The following is a 17,910-nucleotide window of genomic DNA, read 5'->3' as shown; positions in this document are numbered from 1 at the left end:
TTCCCTTATAAATCTGAAATGTGGTTATTGGCTAATAAATCTGAAACTGCCTGTGAAATGTGGGAAAGGGCTTCTGAATGCTTCAGGTATGGTCAGCCACATGAAACAGAACCAAATTTCTCCACCCTGACCTACATTTCTAACCCCCATTGAATTCTCACTGGTTGACTGGATGCATGTATTGAAGGCATGCTGTGATTTCTTTCTAAGGAATAATTTAATAACTTATAACTATGTATGTCTCACGATTAATCTCAAGGCCACCCTTTATCAACTCCTGCAAATTAGGCTCTCTTCCTTTTTTTTAAAAAAAGAAGCTTGCAGACAAACGGAACTTGCCAGAAAGCCGGCATTATCTGATAAAACCTTTGCATGTATTATCGAGGGTCCGAAGGCCTCTTGAGCAACGTATATCGTTTACAAATCCAAAGAACAGACAATAATCCGCTAATCAAACACAGAGATTTATGGGCTCACAGGCAGGGCATCAAAATAAGTCTCCAAGTAGGGATTTATAGGGGATGAATTTGCAATCCCCAACTGCCACAATTATAAAAAGGAAATTTCCATAAAATTTGGGGCTAGACGTTATTTAACGCCTGCAAAATCAGGGCAGATCAATAATGTAAGAAGTGTGCCTTGAGGAATGCAGAATACGGTAACTGCTTGTGGTCACATTTTTTTTAAAAAAAATCCCATATTTGGGGAGTTGAGGAGAAGAATATTATAGAAATAACAGGGAACCTTCTAACTATTCAAATATGTCTACAGCAGTTTCATAAAAAATATAACAAGGCAGCCTGTAACATAAAGCATAACATTTCAGTAACATAAATAAAAACATCAATAAACGTTAGTTGGTTCAAAGGGGGGGGGTCATGCTTCAAAGCCCTGTCTAAATAATACAGTTTTCAAAAGATATATAAAAGAAGGCAGGGATTAACTCTGGCCATACTTCCACTGGCAAGGAGTTCCACCTGCCACAAAAACAGGATCACCAAAAGTGCCCCATCAGAAGATCTCAGCGACTGAGGTGGAGCCCTAAAGAATCAGGTAACTCTTGAGATACTTTGGGTCCACGTTGCAGAATTAGTTATAGAATTGGAAGGAACCACGGGGTTCAATGCAGAAACCTTTTGCCTCGGTGTGGGGCTTGAACCCACGACCTTGAGATTTGTGAATTATACACAAGGAAATGGAACCTGGTCCAGAAGCCTATTGGGGGCCGGCACAGGTCTCTCAGCAACGGAGTGACGTGTCGCCAGTAAGCTGTTCATCAGTTACAGCTTCCAAGGGCAGCCCTACACAGTGTGTGTTACAGTAATCAAGTCTTGAAGCAACCAATGCATGGACCACGAAGATCAGGCAAGCCTGGACAAGGAATGGTTGCAGCTGGCAGGCCGGCGGAAGTTGGGAGAAGGCACTTCTTGACACAGAGGTCATTTGGGCCTCTAGTCACCAAATTGGATCAAGGAGCCCCCACCTCCCCAAGCTGTGAACCAAGAAGAGACTGGTGGATCAGCCCAGTGGCCTATCTGGTCCAGGATCCTGCGCTCACAGTGGCCAGAAAGATGCCACTGGGAAGCCCAAAACCAGGACTTTCATAAAACCATAGAATTGTAGAGTTGAAAGGAACTCCAAGGGTCATCCAGCCCAACCCCGTGCAATGAAGGGATCTCAGCTAAAATTTGCAGTTCCAAGCCACTGGCATTCAGATGCATACAGTGGTACCTCAGGTTAAGGACTTAATTCGTTCCGGAGGTCCGTTCTTAACCTGAAACTGTTCTTAACATGAAGCACCACTTTAGCTAATGGGGCCTCCCGCTGCTGCTGCCGCCACACCACCAGAGCACAATTTCTGTTCTCATCCTGAAGCAAAGCTCTTAACCCGAGGTACTATTTCTGGGTTAGCGGAGTCTGTAACCTGAAGCGTCTGTAACCCAAGGTACCACTGTACTGACTTCAACAGCTGAGGGGGAGCATAGCCCTCGTGGCTCATTCTGAATTCCGTGGTGATGCTGCTACGAGATCTGAAACGCTTGTCGGAAAGACGACATTGGCATGGGCTTGGAGACTGCCAGACTAGAATTGGCAAGTAGAACATTAAAAAGACCTTTCAGACTCCTTAAAAGATCTAAGGAGATGGCTAAAATTGAGCTGCACCGTTGAATTTGTGAAATAGATTTACCTTGCGAGCTTGCAGCTCTGTGATACCTTTCAGAGAAAAAAGGAACTCTCCGTTCCAACTGGGAATTTATTTGTGGAGCGTCAAGCTACTTCTGCGAAGCTTTCTTTCAACATCATTCCTTTTCTGCTCTGCAATGCAATGCACTCTGCAAATATGTTTTATTTGAAACGCATAGTGTGTGCATTGGTTCAAAGCACTGTTGTCATATTGCAGTTTGTTTTTTTAATTAACCCCCCCCCCCAAATCTTAGGGATGCCTTACTGTAATTCAACACGGATATCGTCTCTGTGATACAGCACTTGTGCGAAAAATTATGACATGGCTTACTCGCAAAATATGCAGGTTCCAATCCCTGGTGTCCCCAGGTATGGTTGGAAAAGACACCTTTGTCTGGAATTTCAGGACTGCTGCTACCAGTCAGTGCAAACAATATTTAGCTAGATTGCCTCCGTATAGTGCAGCTTCCTGGTGTTCCTATGCATTCTGATGAACGCACTGAAATAACCTTGCACAAGCCTAAGTGTGTGAAACACATTCACCATCAAATCTTTACCCAAGTCCAATGCAGAAACCGTACAGGACAGGTGCATCATCCAACCTCTGCTTAAAATCCTGCAAGGGAGGGGAGTCTACCACTACTGTTGTTGCCATACGACGACTTTTAAATTGTAAGCTCCTTGGGGCAGGAACCGGCAGACCGATGGGCCTATACAGAAAAATAATAACATGCCTTCCCTCTGTTCTGGACCCAGGCTAGGATGCAAGCAATTGCTCACCGTTCCACCCAAATCCCAGCACACCTGGTGCACGCATAGATCTCTACAGTCACGACCTGCACAGTCCTCGACCCCTGTGGGTTTTGGGGGACCCTTTAATAAATGGGGGGGGGCATTTTTTTCAAAAAACATCCCCCTATGTGTTCAAAAAACCCCTCTTTGGCCTATCTTTCCCCATCCCAGTTCTCCCACTCTGCACATTCACACGCAAGACACCTGTTCAAAAAACAGGGCAACGATCCTAAAAGCATGTTACTTCGCAACAAGCCACTCTGCTCTTCTAAAGGGGGAATGATGCGTAAGTCATGCGCTAATGATGTGCGCAGTTTCTACACAAATGCCACTTCTATGTAGAAAAACAGGTGCAGAGAAGCCACGAGGGACGTCTAAATGAGAATGGATATTGTTTGTTCCCTTGGAGACTGAGCCACTTCTACTGGAAATTCCTAAATGTGATGCTCGGAAGTCGTTAGAATGCGGAAGCCTGACAATCTATACTTTTTTAGGCTTCGGTGCAATTTTGCGCCAAATTAAAACCGCACGGCTTCATGGACAGCAGGCAGGGGGGGTGCAGATACCGTTGAGGGCAGGTTTAGCTTGGCTTTTAAACATTTTCCTTTCCTATATACCCCACAAAACCCTATGCATTTAAGGCGGGGGGGGGAGGTGTGCTTTAAGGGGGGGGGCTGCAAAGGAAAGGAAAACCATTTGCACTTTGCGATCGACCTGTGATGATTAAGTCTAAATCGCAAGGCATCACATTGACACCCACTACACGATGCAAACACAACTGGGGATCGCGTGTTTGTTCAGTGCTTCCCAGTTTAAAATCTACAACAACTGTGAAGGATTTTTTTGAAAACAGAGCAATTTGTCTCGATAGTGCAGTTATTTGCTCAAATTCACTCAGTGTCTCAAAAATAAGGGGGGGACGATGATCAACCACCAAAATACCACCAAACCACTGCACTTAACAAAAGACACTTAAACCCCTTACTGACAGAAAAAAAGGGGTGGTGGAAGAGACATGCCATCATTTAAAAGTATTTGTCTGCATAAAATGAGAATAGTGTGACCTGCCAAATAATTACACAATCATCTGCACTTGACCAATATATGGTAGGCAGGACTCAGGGGTCAGGAATCTTTTGCCCAACGTGGGGCTCAAACCGACAACCCCGATATTAAGAGTCCCATGCTCTACCAACTGAGCTACTACTACTAATAAATAATAATACATTTTATTTACACCCCCCCCCCAGCCACAGCCAGACTCAGGGCAGCTAACACCAGTAAAATTACAGTAAAAACTTAATGGGGGGGACGGGACCTCAGTTTAAAATACAGGTTAAAATGCAATTTAAAATGCAGCCTCATTTTAAAGGTAGCCCATAGATCAAAACCATAAGGGGAGGGAAACATAAGGGTCAGACTGAGTCCAAACCAAAGGTCAGGCGGAACAGCTCTGTCTTGCAGGCCCTGCGGAAAGATGTCAAGTCCCGCAGGGCCCTAGTCTCTTGTGACAGAGCATTCCACCAAGTCGGGGCCAGTACTGAAAAGACCCTGGCCCTAGTTGAGACCAATCTAACCACCTTGCAACTTGGGACCTCCAAAATGTTGTCATTTCTGGACCTTAAGGTCCTCCACGGGGCATACCAGGAGAGGTGGTCCCGTAGATACTACACAATGTACCAGTGGTCTGACTCCCTCCCTATAGGGCAGCTCCCTATGTTCCTGATTCCCTCTGAGGTTTTATAAGCCACAAGGAGGAATCTGAAAGCCTGCAGCCTCTCATCCGCTCCATCCTTGTCCACCTGCAGACCAGCTGAGCTGAGCTGATTATTGGTTGGGCTACTCGTGAGCAAGCTGCTGGCCCAGCAGCTTCCGCCTCACCCAAACAAAGACAACTGTTGTCCCAACAGCATTTATAGAAGCGGGCAAGGCATGCATGCAAACTGTAGCACATAGCTGGAGATCTGGATAACACACTTGATGGAAATGGGCATTGGAGATAAGGGAACAAACAGCCTAGACAATAATGCCCGTCTGTTTCCACATATCTGCAAAAATGCACACACACTCTTTCACAGCTATACCAGTTCTTTCATCCTATGCAATGCAGCATCTGTGCAAGGAATTTGTTGGCCTCGTTTGCCTTCATGGTTTTGCAAAAAGGGGGGAAAGCACAGATAAAGAACCATCGGCGTTTTTGATTCTGATCTCAGTTGGTCATTAAAATCCTGGCACAGCTATTCCCTTTCAGGCTCTGGACTTGGCAGGACCAGGCCCACAGCAGAAACGGGTTGTTAATTCTAAAACCACAAAACCAAAGGGGATTCTGGCATGGAAGAAAAGCAGTACGAAAACAAGCCCCAGGACTTTAGGCCAAGAGAGCCAGCAAAAGAGCTCTTGGGCTGTCCACCTTCTCCCCTGCCCTGCCTTTCTCTTGCTGCACACCACCCCAAACTCCCAAAATCCTATTCTACATAAATTCCGGTCAACAGATGCACATTTTAAGAAACTGCCCACTGCCAATTTAATCCAGGCAGCATGAAAAGAGTTGGACTCAGAGAACCAACTTAAGATGACCATCTATTTTTTGTGGGGTGGGTTGCGTGACTGCCCCAAGCTAATTATTTTATCCAAACCAACTGCACAGGTTGGTGAAACCGCTCCTGGATTGCACCACTGCCAACTGCAGGGCACAGAGTTTGCAAGCTTGAAGGCTTCCCCATGAAAAATGCACTAGAGAAGCCTTTCCTTACAGCCAAAAGGAACTAACCTGTTGCTCTCTGGATGACGTTTGAGTCCACCACCCGCCAGCCCCAGCCAGGTCATGAATGATGGGGAATTGAGTCGTGTATTTACTGCATTATGTGCCGACCTCCCTCCCAAAGGAGCCCAGGGTAGCAGGCAACAAGTGATAAAACAACTGTAAAAACCTCTTCAAAGCAATTCCAATACAGTTGCGGTCTGGGAAAGAGGTCAACTCATAAAAGCTGGCTGGAAGAGAGAGCTCTGCAGTCAACGGTGAAAACACAACCAAGACTATGTCTGCCTGATTTTCAAGGAGAGGGAATTGCAAAGGGTAGGTGGGTACCACAATGCTAGAGGCCCAACTCCGGGTATAAGGGCACCTGTTAAAAAGCAGAGACATCACCTTGCCAACAAAGGTCCGTATAGTTAAAGCCATGGTTTCCCCAGTAGTGATGTATGGAAGTGAGAGCTGGACCATAAAGAAGGCTGATTGCCGAAGAATTAATGCTTTTGAATTATGGTGCTGGAGGAGACTCTTGAGAGTCCCATGGACTGCAAGAAGATCAAACCTCTCCATTCTGAAGGAAATCAGCCCTGAGTGCTCACTAGAAGGACAGATCCTGAAGCTGAGGCTCCAATACCTTGGCCATCCCATGAGAAGAGAAGACTCCCTGGAAAAGACCCTGATGTTGGGAAAGATGGAGGGCACAAGGAGAAGGGGACGACAGAGGACGAGATGGTTGGACAGTGTTCTCGAAGCTACTAGCATGAGTTTGACCAAACTGCGGGAGGCAGTGGAAGACAGGAGTGCCTGGCGTGCTCTGGTCCATGGGGTCACGAAGAGTCAGACACAACTAAACAACTAAACAACAACAAGAGCACAATGACCGATTAGGTATAAAAGGGGTGAGACAACCTTTTAGGTATCCTAGTCCCAAATTGTGTACCAAAACCAGCACCTTGAACTTAGCCTGGTACCTAACTGGCAACTCAAATTGTCCAAAACATCTGCCTTATGGGGAAGATGTTCCCAACCTCCTTGATGATATTGGTTTCTGAAATCACTCTCTCTGCTGACATGCCAAGGGAAAAGGGTACACTGCGCAGTGTTAGAAACTCAGATATATAAGTTAGTCACCAAATGGCACCTTAAACCTAGGTTGCAGTCGCCAAAACAGAATGTCTACGCACCTTTTTAAAATAAAAATAATTAAATCAGTGAGGTTTATTAATTCTATTTTTATTATTCGTTTCATTTCTATGCCTCTTTGTATTTTAAAGAAAAAGTTTCAAGGTGGTCTACAACACATTCAAACATCAAATAAAACGATCCAGAATAAAACCAATTCCAAGCTTCAAGGAAAATATTTCGGCTCCTTCTCTATGACATTTTGCTTTCCCCGTATTTATTTGCCTACTTAATTTATAGTATAGACCTGGGAGATCAGGGTTCGAATCCCCACTCAGTCAGGACCTTGGAGCCAGTCGCAGCCTCCTAACCAGGCATAGGCAACCTCGGCCCTCCAGATGTTTTGAGACTACAATTCCCATCATCCCTGACCACTGGTCCTGTTAGCTAGGGATCATGGGAGTTGTAGTCCCAAAACATCTGGAGGGCCGAGGTTGCCTATGCCTGCTCTTAACGTACCTCACAGGGCTGTTGTAAGGATTAACGGGGGGGGGGGGGGTTGAACCATGGATTCCCTGGAGAAAAAGGTGGGAGATGCCGTATTTTTTGCTCTATAAGACGCACCAGACCACAAGACGCACCTAGTTTTTGGAGGAGGAAAACAAGAAGAAAAAATATTCTGAAGCCAGAACAACAAGAGGGATCCCTGTGCAGCGAAAGCAGGGATCCCTCTTGCTGTTCTGGCTTCTGCGAAAGCTGTGCAGCCTGCATTCGCTCCATAAGACGCACACACATTTCCCCTTACTTTTTAGGAGGGGAAAAGTGAGTCTTATAGAGCAAAAAATACGGTAAATGCAAGGAATAAGCTCTTCTGCTTACCTGTTTAAGAAAGCTGGGGGAACCAGCCAGGTGGAAATACATAACATCCAGAGATCTCCACAGTCGCAACTGGTCCTGCGCCGGTTGCAAAACACGCCTGTCTAATATCGAACACTGTACACGATGGAGGAGAATCTCATCCTTATTAATTCAAGTTTTATTTACCATGCACTCACGCCAAGGACAGCTCAGCACCATCTATGGATAAGGACTTTTGGAGACTGGCGCAGAAATGCAGGCCACCTGATTCCTGCTCCACACATAACAGGCTGGCGAGAGCAGAACTGAACAAGAAGAACGGTTAGATTCACCTGGATAGGAGTTTCCTCTGTGAGCAGACGGAGGAATTCAGCCCTAATTACCAAGCGATGCCTAGGCAGCTGCCTGCAGGGAGCTTCCCGACTGGAAGGAAAGCTTGTTTGATTAGTCTCTTCCAGCTTGTCAGATTGGCAGGGGAGATGTTGGGGTTTAGCTTTATTAAGGAGGAAGAGGTGAAGCTCATCTTTCTCCCCTGCCCCGAGCCTGTGTGGAAAGGACCTAATAAAAGTGTTTCTTTGGTTTAAGGCAAATTAAGCAGCCAATTTATCAGCAGGAAAGTAATGCAACTTCAAAGGCTGCAAATAGGTGTTTTTTGTTTCGTTTTTATACATGCCTATTATTGTATCGGCTGGTAAGGATGCTGATAATAAATGGGATCAGAGCAGGTGTGGAGGCCAGGGGCTTAAATTTACCCTTCCACACCTGTTGGATTCTGTTAATTACCAGTTCCACACATTATTAGACAGACAGACAGAGCAGGTTACATATATATCACACCTTAGGTTGCATATATATCACACGGCCTAGGACCCTCGTACCTACAGGACCGCCTCTCCCGGTATGCCCCACGGAGAGCCTCAAGGTCCATAAATAGCAACACCCTAGTGGTCCCAGGCCCTAAGGAAGTTAGATTAGCTTCACCCAGAGCCAGGGCCTTTTCAACACTGGCTCCGGCCTGGTGGAACGCTCTGCGTCATGAGACCAGGGCCCTGCAGGATCTGATTTCTTTCCGCAGGGCATGTAAGACAGAGTTGTTCTGCCTGGCCTTTGGCTTGGAGCCAATTTGATTCCCTCCCCCTCTTTCTTTTTTCTTTCTCCTCCTGTGATGAGGCTGCATTTTAATATTTTAATGTTTCAATATTTTAATGTTGTATTTTAATCTTGTTTTTAAGTTGTATTCATTCAACTTGTTTTTATTATTGCTTTTATTATTGCTTGTTAGCTGCCCTGAGCCCAGCCTTGGCTGGGGAGGGCGGGGTATAAATAATAATAATAATAATAATAATAATAATAATAATAATAATAATAATAATAATAAATTATTATTATTATTATTATTATTATTATTATTATTATTATTATTATTACCTTAGATCAGGATTTCCCAAACTTGGGTCTCCAGCTGTTTTTGGACTACAAGTCCAATCATCCCTGGCCTTGCTAGCTAGGGATGATGGGACTTGTAGTCCAAAAGCAGCTGGAGATAAAAGTTTGGGAAGCCCAGCTTTAGATGAGGCATTGGCAAACCCCGGCCCTCCAGATGTTTGGGACCACAATTCCCATCATCCCTGACCACTGGTCCTGTTAGCTAGGGGATGATGGGAATTGTAGTCCCAAACATCTGGAGGGCTAGAGTTTGCCTATGCCTGCTTCAGATACATCATGTGTAGCTTGGCTCTAAGCATCACTGACCCGGGAAAGAGAGCTGGGTCTCTGGGTTTGACATTTTATTATACGGGCTCGAAGCCACCCAGAGTGGCTGGGGAAACCCAGCCAGATGGGTGGGGTATAAATACTACTGTTATTGTCACTATTATTATATGAGCGAGGGACGTGAGTGGCGCTGTGGGTTAAACCACAGAGCCTAGGGCTTGCCGATCCAAAGGTCGGCGGTTCAAATCCCCGCAACGGGGTGAGCTCCCATTGCTTGGTCCCTGGCTCCTGCCAACCTAGCAGTTCGAAAGCACATCAAAGTGCAAGTAGATAAATAGGTACCGCTCCGGTGGGAAGGTAAACGGCATTTCCGTGCACTGCTCTGGTTCGCCAGAAGCGGCTTAGTCATGCTGGCCACATGACCCAGAAGCTGTACGCCGGCTCCCTCGGCCAATAAAGCGAGATGAGCGCCGCAACCCCAGAGTCGGCCACGACTGGACCTAATGGTCAGGGGTCTCTTTACCTTTACTTATTATATGAGCATCAGTGGGTGGTACCCAGTGCTGTCGTTCCGCTTGAGCATCAGAACTGCCCCCTTCTCTCCCTTGCAGCCCCCCCCCCTGCAAACCCCTCAAAATCTGCTCCAGAGGGTATGGGGACCCTGCAAAGTAGATTTTGGGGGCCTGCAGGGGGAGGAGAGGGAGCCCCGCCATGCAAGTGAAACTCCACACATACAGCACTGGAGACATGCCAATGCTTTAAAACTGGCTGGAGTGTTTCCAACCATGTCAACAGGTATACAGACCTCCACCTGTGCAACAAGATTTTCTTTCTTACTCTCTTCTCCCCTTGCCCCCTGCCCCACAAATCTGCTCCAGAGGTTTGGGGGATCCTCCAGCCCAGAACAGATGGGGGGGGCCACTGGGAGAGAAAAAAAGGGGGAGGTGGCCAATCAAATCCCTGCCAGTCTCTCTTAATCCTACACATAAAGACAGCATAGAACAAAATAAAAAACACCCCAAAAACTGAAACCGAATCCCCTTTGCTGAAGTTCATTCCTTTTTCTCAGAAGAAGAAAAAATAAGCAAGCAGCAGGACTCTGCCTGGTATAGACAGGTAAGGCAGAGACATAATTGCCCTTTAATAATAACGACAGGAGGCTTGGAACAAAATCCCGCAGCTCATTCTTCCGTCCGCCCTGTCGCTGTACCAATGAAAGAAAATTACCTCCCACTGGCTGTGCAGCAACGGCTCCTCGGCTCACAGATATTGAGACAGCTTTTGCCAACCTGGCTGTGCGCCAGGCGTTTCGGACTACAACTCCCACTGGTAGAGGGTGGTGGGAGTTCTAGCTCGGAGCCTCTGGAAGGAACCCTGTCGGCTACTCCAAACCTAAGGCATATCTTGCATGTGTATGTTAAGGCCATTAAAAGTGTTTTTGGACTACAATTCCCATCATCCCTGGTCCTGCTAGCTAGGGATGATGGGACTTGTAGTCCAAAAGCAGCTGGAAACACAAGTTTGGCAAACCCTGCACTAATGCAACTTCAGAGGAGCACATCGTTGGTTCCACATCATTCCTGGAATGCAACAATACATTCTCCAGGCCTCTTAACCTTTAAGGCAGGCACGGGGGACCTTTGTTGCTGAACTACAATTCCCATCATCCCTGGCCATTGGCTATGCTTGCCAGGCATGATGGAAGTTGTAGTTCAGCAATATCCAGAGGGACAAAGTTTCCCACAGTTGACCTAAGGATTTCTGCTCTGCTTTCTCACAGCATCACACTTGAATCACTTCACGGCCTGCGGCGACTTTTCTTGTTTCTATTCCGGCACAATCCTCGTTATAAGGAAAAACAAGGGCGCATTTATTAAGAGCTATAAATCCCCAGCACTTCAAAGGCTAAGCCAAGGCTGACAGGAAACATCTTCCTTGGGCTAGTGTGTCTTCCAAAAGCTTTGCGGCTTCAACCGCTGCGCCAGATATAGAACTCTCCCTCAACCTTGCCTTGCAAACTGGTTATATATCGAGGTGAAGGGAAATAATATTTTTAGTTCCTCGGGTGCTTGTGTCAAGGGCTGGAGCTACCTGGCACAGGGAACACTTCAAACCCTGCCAAATACAATGATATATTTAAAGGCAGATATATAGACTGACCTACAGCGAACATGAGGCCTGCGCGACTGATTTATCCTGAATTTGAATGAAGAGACTCTTAACGGATGCGGTTCTCTGGTGCAAAAAAGACTGAGCTATGGATAGTTGGTTGCTGAGGGAATCTGTTGCCAGGATTGGAATTTCCAGGTGGAATCCTGTGCTTGATAGGGAAGAGGCATCAGAACAGCTCCATCCAATTGGCTTCATGTATGGAAATGAGGCTGCCTTTCTCCTCCTTTTTTAAAATGCAATAGATCTTCCGCATCACACACGCACGTTTCTGATCTGGCTCTCTGTGGCAACGTGCTAAAAAGTAAGCTGCTTTTAGATAGTGCAGTTATCTGAAATGGCTGCAATCGTCACCCAGGTGGGAGTACCAATATGCCTTCTAAAAAAATAAAATTAAAAAATCCAAATCAATAGGTTCTTGCACAGCAAATGTATTTGGAAAGGGTGGGGAGTGTAACAACAACAACAACAACATTCCACCCATCATTTGTGATCACTCTCCAACAACACGCTGGACACGGCCTCGGTCCAGTATATCTGAAGGAGCGTCTCCACCCCCTTCGTTCTGCCCGGACATTGAGGTCCAGCGCCCAGGGCCTTCTGGTGATTCCCTCACTGCGAGAAGCCAAGCTACAGGGAACCAGGCAGAGGGCCTTCTCGGTAGTGGCACCCGCCCTGGGGAACACCCTCCCACCAGATGTCAAAAAGAAGAAGAACTACCAGACTTTTAGAAGACATCTGAAGGCAACCCTGTTTAGGGAAGCTATTAATGTTTGATGCATTACTGTATTTTAATATTTTGTTGGAAGCCGCCCAGAGTGGCCGGGGAAGCCCAGCCAGATGTTCAGGGTATAAATTATTATTGTTGTTGTTGTTACTGTTATTTAGTTGACTAGAGCTGGTTCCTCTACTGAAGTGGAAAAGCAAGCAAAAGTCAGTGTGCCAATATTTCACCTGATCAAAATTATCCCGCAGCTAACACTTAAGACTTTCATCATTTCCAGGTCACACCCAGATTAGATTACTATAGCATGCGCTCAGTCGCAGGGCTATGTTCAGGCGCTGCAGCCAGTGTTTTTTTTCAGCCAGAGCGCACCAGAACGCAGTCGCGGCACCTCACTGGTGGGTGCCATTGCAAGCAGGTGCTTCCCCCATCCGCTTCTTGCCTTTACGTACTTCTGAGAAGCCCAAAACGAACACTCCAGTCAAAACGGGCAGCGTGTGTGAGTCTACACTTTTTCAAGATCAAGGACTCCACTTCGCTCCTGGCTGCTCCTTTCCAAGCTACAGGACGGGGCCAATTCATATTTCCTTTTCTTCCACCCGTCTCCTGTGTAGCGGCGGTGGGCCTGAAGCTTTCTAGCCAAGCCTCTGCTGTTGCATGTGTGCGCACTGGCGCAATGGCCATTCTGAGCTGCCCATGCCATCCGCCCAATCTAAGAGAATGAGAGAGTCGGGGATGCATTGATTTGGCCTTCACAAGAACCAGGGGCGACTTCCAAACCTGCTAGGCGGTGAACATGGCTGTTGTCAAACCGGCATCTGTTCAAGGTCTGCCCCAAATCGGCCACCGGCTTACTGCAACAACTTCACAGTGGGTTCCTGCACCTGTTTTTTCTTGAAAAACAGCACTGGCTGAGGTGTATTGATCCAGTTTTGTTCAACACACCACTGGCTTTCAGTTCATTTCCAAGAACTGGTTACTATCCACAAATCCCTAAACGGCTTGGCACCAGGATATCTAAAGGACCACTTCTCCTTCATATGAGCTTTCCTACTCACTGCAGTTTTCCCAGTAGGGATGTATGGAAGTGAGAGCTGGACCATAAAGAAGGCTGATCGCCGAAGAATTGATGCTTTTGAATTATGGTGCTGGAGGAGACTCTTGAGAGTCCCATGGACTGCAAGAAGATCAAACCTCTCCATTCTGAAGGAAATCAGCCCTGAGTGCTCACTGGAAGGACAGATCCTGAAGCTGAGGCTCCAATACTTTGCCTACCTCATGAGAAGAGAAGACTCCCTGGAAAAGACCCTGATGTTGGGAAAGATGGAGGGCACAAGGAAAAGGGGACGACAGAGGACGAGATGGTTGGACAGTGTTCTCGAAGCGACCAGCATGAGATTGACCAAACTGGAAGTGGCAGTGGAAGACAGGAGTGCCTGGCGTGCTCTGGTCCATAGGGTCATAAAGAGTTAGACACGACTAAACAACTAAACAACAACCCACTGCATTCTGCATTTGAGACTTTTATTGTTGCCTTCAGAGGCACAGTGGGCTGGGACTCAGAACAGGGCCTGTTCTGTTGTGAGACCCAAGATGGTTCAACTTCCTTCCTCGCAAGATCCAGCTAGCTTCAGCCTTGATGGTTTTTGGGCAGGTTTACTATTCTGCCGGGACACGGGTGGCGCTGTGGGTTAAACCACAGAGCCTAGGGCTTGCCGATCAGAAGGTCGGCAGTTCGAATCCCCACGATGGAGTGAGCTCCTGTTGCTCGGTCCCTGCTCCTGCCAACCTAGCAGTTCGAAAGCATGTCAAAGTGCAAGTAGATAAATAGGTACCACTCCGGTGGGAAGGTAAACAGCGTTTCTGTGCGCTGCTCTGGTTCGCCAGAAGCGGCTTAGTCATGCTGGCCACATGACCCGGAAGCTGTACGCCGGCTCCCTCAGCCAGTAAAGCGAGATGAGCGCCGCAACCCCAGAGTCGGCCACGACTGGACCTAATGGTCGGGGTCCCTTGACCTTTACCTTTTACTATTCTGCCAGGCATTTGATCTGAATCAAATTTCTGTTCTCCTTCTGAGTGTGTATTAAATGGCTCTATCATAATGCCGTGTGTGTGTGTGAGAGTGTGTGTGTGTGTGTGTGTTTATCTTTGTTTATAATTGAAAGACAACAGAGGGACTTTTGGGGGCTGAACAAAAAAAAGGAGATATTATAAACAAAGGAAACAATTAAAATTCCAACAGAACTTATTTCTAAGGGCGAGTCATGACACCTGTCAGCTTATTACTCAATAAATATCCACAAGTGATATCCCGAATATGTGAAAATAGCTACTACAGGCAGATTTTGAATATCACGACTATCACAGGCTATGACTCACGGCTTTCAGAACACATTTTAAAACAGAAGGTAGGTTAGGAACTCTGGGCGATTTGAAGTAGGCTGGCAAGGACCTGATTCCAAACTGCTTCGCAACGAGAACAATAGCACTTCCTCCAATTATTCAGCCGAGATGGAGAAAGCTCTGGCGAGGAAGTTTTTGTGTAGAAAGGATTGCGAAGTTCAGTTCTGGTCCTCAAAAGAAATTCCTGGGCTCCGGGTTCTTTGATGCTGAGAGCATGTCTTTTCCACAGCTGGCTCAGGTAAGATCCCACGAGCCTGACAGCTGCCGCTCTCCCCTGCTCAAAAAAACATCCATACCTACAAAGCACGCGAAATAACACAAATAAAAGGCGCAAGGCTCTTCCAAGCAAGCGGCAATTTGCATGCACAGCTACACCTTGTTGCGCTACATGCACATGTGAAATCAGTTCCCCGTAACTACCTCTTGGCTCCACAAAAGCATATCCGGGTCTTTTCCAGTTCGTACTTTTGAAAGCCAGCACTGCAGAGATGACGCGCCGAGCGCGGGACGACTTGAGACGGCAAACACTTGCTCTCGCCTAGCCCTCCATAAATCAGGACTGACAACAGTAGATTATTACTCATTCAGCGTAGAGCATTCTTGGGGCCCGGGGAGTGCTGGCATCCTTCCAAGAGCTGGTGAACGTTGGTTCATATACATGTAAATGCTTTATTTTTCTCCGCATAGGCAATTTCACAAAATGAAACACCAAATTAGAGAAAAGCCTGGTATGTGTGTGTTTATAAAAGGATCTCATCCCTTCTCCACCCCCCTGTTCCCCCCAACACCCCCCCCACCCAGATTCAACAGGGAAAAGTCACCACTTCCTTTGATAGAAAGACAATTTTGCTGTGGAAACATGAAAGCATTCCGTATAAATATTAATCATGGGCACTGTTCTGGAGTTAAAGGAGGACAGGCTTATCCCAGGCTCCTGTGGCGATTTCAGCTGCCCAGTGTATACTGATGAGGTTTTCCGACGCAGGGAGCCAGCGTTCTAAATTAAGGTGCTTTTCAGCAAAAAAAAGCAGCCACCAGCATCGGGGGGTGGGTTAAGGTCCATAAATCCCACTTGCAAAACAAAACGCCATGGCGCCCTCCGGTTTCTGTCTGCCCCTCTCATTTTTCTACAACTGCATTTTTTATTTTTTGGGAAGGTTGCCTGTTTTAAGGGATGCTGCTTGCTTTTTGGGTCTGTTTCATCTGTTTTCAAGTGTGGTATAGTAGATGTGTTGCCTGTTTGGAGGCAAGGCTTCTGAGCACCACCCGCTTTTCCTTCTGCGGAATGGGTATTTTTTTTGGGGGGGGGTGCCCACAACTCATTCCACATGCAAACCGTGTGCTTTGTCCCACAGAGCTAGGATCCCTTCCCAAAAGGGCAGCTCCAGCTAAACAGAACAGGGCTGGTCCAAGGCATTTTGATACCTGAGGTGAAAGATACCAACGCCCAACTATCTGGAGCAAACTGGACGGACATCTGGACCTTACTTCAACACTGGTGGCAAGACAACATCCTCTGCTTGTGAGGCATGGGGCAAGCTATGTGACACATACACACCAACCCCTCACCTGCGCTTCTCCCCTCCTGCATTCGCCACCTGAGGCGCCTCGTTCGACCCACTGTTAGGACTGGCCTTGCCAGAACGAAGGAAACAGCAGTCTTCTAGCTGTTGCTCCAGATTAGCAACCCACAGCCGCATGTGCACCCACGCATTTAAAGTGTGTAGCTTTCCTGCAAAGAATCCTGGGAACTGCAGTTTGTAAAGGGTGCTGGGAACTGTAGCTCCGTGAGGGGGAAACTACAGTTCCCATGATTCTTTGGGGGGGGGAATCCTCTTGCACGAGTGTTAGTACTCGCCCTACTAATGCAATAATTTATTTGAATACTGCCCTTAGTTGTTTGCCCGATTTTTCACTTTAACTTTTCCCAAAGAGGGCCAGATTTGATGAAGTGAACATACGTGAGGGCCGACTAAGGTTGCTGAGCTTTTTTTTAGGATTGAACTTCTTGAGCTTTTGGGGGGATTTAACCCCAATAAATACCGTATTTTTCGCTCTATAACACGCACCTGACCATAACACGCACATCGTTTTTAGAGGAGGAAAACAAGGGAAAAAATATTCTGAATGAAACAGTGGACGTATCATTTTTGTGATTCATGCTGTGGCCACAGACATGTGATCTGATGGTGAATTTGGGGTGACCCAATGCAAAAATCCTGAGAATCCCTGTGGATCCATGCTTTGTAACCACGTTTTTGCACCATTGCAGCCCCAGGCAACAGTGGGTGCGTGATTTGGGGGGGGGGACAGGCTGTAGCCATGGACATGCTATGTGCTCTGATGGTGAATTTTGGCTGACCCAATGCAAAGATCCTGAGGATCCCTGTGGATCCATGCTTTGTAACCACGTTTTTGCACCATTGCAGCCCCAGGCAACAATGGGTGTGTGATTTTTTTGGGGGGGGACAGGCTGTAGCCATGGACATGCTGTGTGCTCTGATGGTGAATTTGGGGTGACCCAATGCAAAGATCCTGAGGATCCATGTGGATCCATGCTTTGTAACCACATTTTAAGTGGGGAGGGAAGGAAAAACACAGAAGGCTAAGAATGCAGGAGAGGGCTATAACGTGAGGAAAGGAAGGCAAAAGTTTTTCCCCACCCACCCACACAAGCCAGCCACTGTTTAAGGATTTCATCCTTTTAAATGGAAGAAAGCATATTTGAATGCTGTGTGTCTCCAAAAACAAAAAGCAGGAAGTCAAATCAGAATTTTAAGCCGAACCTGTAATCTCTCTTCCCTTCACGAACATTGTTCCCTCCGGAGCAGGGAGAGGATAGAAGGAAGGACGCTCTGCTCTCCCCTCTACTTGCCTGGAGGGGAGGGGCTTTCCCTGCTCTTTGTTCCGTTTGAGCAAACACAGTAACAAACAGAAGCGGGTGGGCAGTAAGACCCTGAGGCAGAATGCAGGGAAGCTGCCACTTCCTCTCTTCAGGCTTCCCTTCTCCCTGAAGCGCGGTTTGATTTTTGCCTTATTTTTCGGCTACAGGGACACACATTCGCTGCATAACACGCACAGACATTTCCCCTTCCTTTTTAGGAGAAAAAATCTGCGTGTTATAGAGCGAAAAATACGGTAAACTGCCACAGGGGCTGGATAAAACCGGCCAGAGGGCCGAATTAGGCCCTCA

At 47.0% G+C, this 17,910-nt stretch overlaps 1 protein-coding gene and 1 long non-coding RNA gene across 3 annotated transcripts in view; both read right to left on the bottom strand.

Annotated features, from left to right (window-relative positions):
• The window catches only part of SMCO4 (single-pass membrane protein with coiled-coil domains 4), a 51,537-nt gene that overhangs the window by 10,443 nt on the left and 23,184 nt on the right, over positions 1-17,910 (bottom strand). The window lies entirely within an intron of this gene.
• Positions 16,022-16,524, bottom strand: LOC310705534. The gene is made up of 2 exons (XR_014525377.1): positions 16,406-16,524; positions 16,022-16,346 (listed from the first exon to the last, which is right to left on the bottom strand). It is a non-coding gene; the product is annotated as an uncharacterized lncRNA (long non-coding RNA).

This window comes from Podarcis liolepis, assembly GCF_965112155.1.
Source record: "Podarcis liolepis genome assembly, chromosome: 4".
NCBI lineage: Eukaryota > Metazoa > Chordata > Lepidosauria > Squamata > Lacertidae > Podarcis > Podarcis liolepis.
Note: the sequence above shows the minus strand (reverse complement) of the source record. Positions and strands in the feature narration are given on the sequence as shown.